At 29.8% G+C, this 4,094-nt stretch overlaps 1 pseudogene; it reads right to left on the bottom strand.

Moving 5' to 3' along the window:
• The window catches only part of LOC106475240, a 33,646-nt pseudogene that overhangs the window by 9,942 nt on the left and 19,610 nt on the right, over positions 1-4,094 (bottom strand).

Below are 4,094 nucleotides of genomic sequence, written 5' to 3'. Positions count from 1 at the left end.
TATAAAAAACTAGGTTTAACTCTCTTCGAAAACCGACAGCAAGAAAAAGGAAAACTGGTTAAGTATTTTATTTCTTGTTTTTCAAATTTATTCTTTATGTATAACTATAAAAGTAACTAAAATGTAAAAATAGGGATCCTTTTAGATTAGTTAAGGTTAGATTAGGTAAAATAAATAATAATAATAATATAATAAAAATGTTTCACGAGGCACACACATAAGCAGCTTGTAGATAATGTAATTTGTTAGTGTAATGTGAGCTACACATTCCCCAAGTGATTTACAACTTATAATGGCATGAATAGTAGTTAGACGGGGTTCAAAGGGAAATTAAACAATAAAATTTAATTATAAATAGATCTATACTGTTACGAGTTTAAAGCTACTTAGAATAAACGACTGTAGTTTCACGTTACAATTTGAAGTCATTCTAGAAAGAAAAGGAGGGTAATTTAGATTTTTTGGGGGGTATATGGTCAGTTAAATTGATCAACCTTGTATACAGTTAGGGTAGAGAAAATAACTGATAAAATATAAAGTTTTACTGAAAACAAATATTTGAAATGCATTTAGGAGGTCTGAGGGATTACACAAATGAAATTTGTTATTTTTGAGATGGAGAAGAGTATTTTTAATCTTAAACTGAAAATCACTTTGCATATGGACTAGTCAAAACAAGTAATTGATATATTCAATGACAAATCTTTTTTTAGTTTATCAAAAATACTTTCCCTAAAAAATACGATTTTTTTGCATGTGAAAGGCTTATAATGTTTACTGAAAGACTGCCAAATTTTTGTGAAGATATACATACTATATCAAAAGTTTGTAGTATCAAATTTATAAAGACTTTTAAAGAGTACAAAAAGGTCATGTGGTTGGTCAAATTGAACTAGCCCATGTGGAGAGTGTTAACTAATACCATATATCATTAATATCATACATCACTAACACCATACATCACTGATACCATATATCACTAATATCATACATTATTAATACCATATATAACTAATATCATGCATTATTAATACCATACATCATTAATATCATATATCACTAATACCATATATCACTAATATCATACATTATTAATACCATACATCATTAATATCATATATCACTAATATCATACATCATTAATATCATGCATTATTAATATCATACATCATTAACATCATGCATTATTAATATCATACATCACTAATACCATACATCATTAATATCATATATCACTAATATCATATATCACTAATACCATACATCATTAATATCATATATCACTAATATCATACATCATTAATATCATATATCACTAATACCATACATCATTAATATCATATATCATTAATATCATACATTATTAATACCATACATCATTAATATCATATATCATTAATATCATGCATTATTAATATCATATATCACTAATGTCATACATCATTAAGGAAAATACAAATGTTTGCTATGAATAATGATTAAAGTTTGTATATTATTAAACCTCTCTTCCGCCATTTACCAAATACTGAAATACCTAACAATTTACCATTAATACCAGAAGAGGGGGAATAAAAGTACAATTACCATACCGGTATATATCATGCTACAAAAACAAATAAAATACATACGACTCATCCTCATCCAGGTCTTCTACAAAACTTTTGGTGGCTGACTTAAGTTGAATGATATCTACTTGTTCTCTGTAGCTATATGAAAAGAAAAAATAACAATACAGCAGAATAATTAAAATTTTAATTATTCTGCTGTATTGTTATTATGTTTTAATTATTCTGCTGTATTGTTAGTATGTTTTAATTGATCTGCTGTATTGTTATTATGTTTTAATTATTCTGCTGTATTGTTATTATGTTTTAATTATTCTGCTGTATTGTTATTATGCATAATAACAATACAGCAGAATAATTAAAACATAATAATAATACAGCAGAATAATTAAAACATAATAACAATACAGCAGAATAATTAAAACATAATAACAATACAGCAGAATAATTAAAACATGCAACCAGTTTCAACTAAGTCAATGCAACAGAAGTTATACCAAAAAAGGTCTCCAAACTTTAAAAATAAACATATAGTTTCAAACAGTAAATTAGGGCTAAACTTTACCCTGAAAACCATCAGACAGTAAATATGGGCTAAACTTTACCCTGATAACCATCAGACAGTAAATCAGGGCTGAGCTTTACTCTGATAGCCATCAGACAGTAAATCAGGGCTGAATTAACCCTGATAACCATCAGACAGTAAATCTGGGCTAAACTTTACCCTGAAAACCATCAGTCAACATTCTTAGGAAACTTCTCTCCTTTTTTAGACTTTTGGTTGTTTATTAATAGTTCTAAACTTTTACAAGTTTTCAAATCTCCATTGTTCTTCTTTATAATGTATGTATAACAGAAAATCATCAGACCATAAGCTATTAGCTATTAACATAATGAAGTCAAATCAGTTGCATTGTACTGTATTCAATAACTGGTTATTCAAACAGTACCTTAGTTTATTTAGATACTATTTTCATGTCTGTCATATTGATTAACTAGCTGGAGTACCCATCCCATGGATGGAAGTTATGTAACTTCATGATTAATGAAAGGTTATCTGAGGACATGAAAAGTTGCTTCCCTTTATGTAATTGTAGAAACTGCAAAACACAAAATATGAAACTGTAAGTTTGCATGTATCTCTGCATGGACCCAATGAACCTTCACACCAAATATGATGAATATCCATCAACAGGGGATGAAGTAGAGGTAAAAAATACTCAAATGCCCATAAAAACCGCAAAACAAAATGCAAAACTGAAAATTTATACGTACCTCTGCATGGACCTAATGAACCTTCATACCAATTTTGGTGAAGATCCATCCAAACCCTGTGAAATAGTTACATGTACATACAACAGACAGTAATATTTATATAGACTAAACTAAGATACCTATCAGAACCAAATACCTCTCGACTCATTTTAATGCAGAAATTAAACACCACATCAACGAACTGCAGTCACACATTACAAATTAATGTAAAACCATAATCTCACTGAGAAATCCATTTCCATTCTTCTACTCTAGTAGGAATGAATTTCTATCATTCAGGGGTAACTTACCGCAGTAAAAGCACAGACACTGCAACTAAGGAATAAGCCAAGAGAGTACCGATAGACATCATGTCAGCCAGTTCGTTAACATCAAATATCATTGCCATCACTCCTGCATACAAAAAAGTTAAATAATGAAACGTTTGCAACTACCCTAAAGATAAAATTGTACAAATATAGTGATGACTATATAATTGTAGAGAGATAAATCATGGAAATCAACAGAAAGTGGGAGGGGATGAAACTCTTCATATTTTAGACTTTCTTAACTAAAAAATAAATTTATCTTTATCTATAAGTATGACTTCTGACTAAGGTACTTCAGTTTATAGGACACCAAACTCGACTAAAAATATGGTATAACAATCTTGCTGGTTTTAGTTTTGTGAAAACATAATCATTTGTTACAGCAGCCAGTCAGAATGTAGCCAGTAGCTAGGAAAGAGAAGTTAATACATAATAAGCAGAAAGCCTAGACCTGAGCCAGAATAATCAGAAGACATATGAGAGAATTGCTTATGAACTAAAGGTGTCGAGGGGCCCACAGTAGTTTTATATTTCTTTTAATAGCCTTCTCAGACAACTGTATTCTTGTCTCATGTTCATACACACACACTGTCATCTTTAGTGTATAAAGTATTCTTGTTCAGTATCCGCACACAATCATTTTTAGTGTCCAATGTGTTCTTGTTCCTTATCCATATGTAAACACACCATCTTAAGTGTACAAAATATTCTTGTTTTGTATCCACAAGTATGCATACACACACTTTTTTCTCTTTAGTGTTCATGTTCTTGTTCCATATACATATGTAAATGCAAAGTGAACAAAGTATTCTTGTTCCGTATCCACAAACACACTGTCGTCTTTAGTGTACAAAGTATTCTTGTTCCGTATCCACATAACACACACACACTGTCGTCTTTAGTGTACAAAGTATTCTTGTTCCGTATCCACAAACACACTGCCGTC

The sequence above is a fragment of the Limulus polyphemus genome, unplaced genomic scaffold (assembly GCF_000517525.1).
Source record: "Limulus polyphemus unplaced genomic scaffold, Limulus_polyphemus-2.1.2 Scaffold8279, whole genome shotgun sequence".
Taxonomy (NCBI): domain Eukaryota; kingdom Metazoa; phylum Arthropoda; class Merostomata; order Xiphosura; family Limulidae; genus Limulus; species Limulus polyphemus.
Note: the sequence above shows the minus strand (reverse complement) of the source record. Positions and strands in the feature narration are given on the sequence as shown.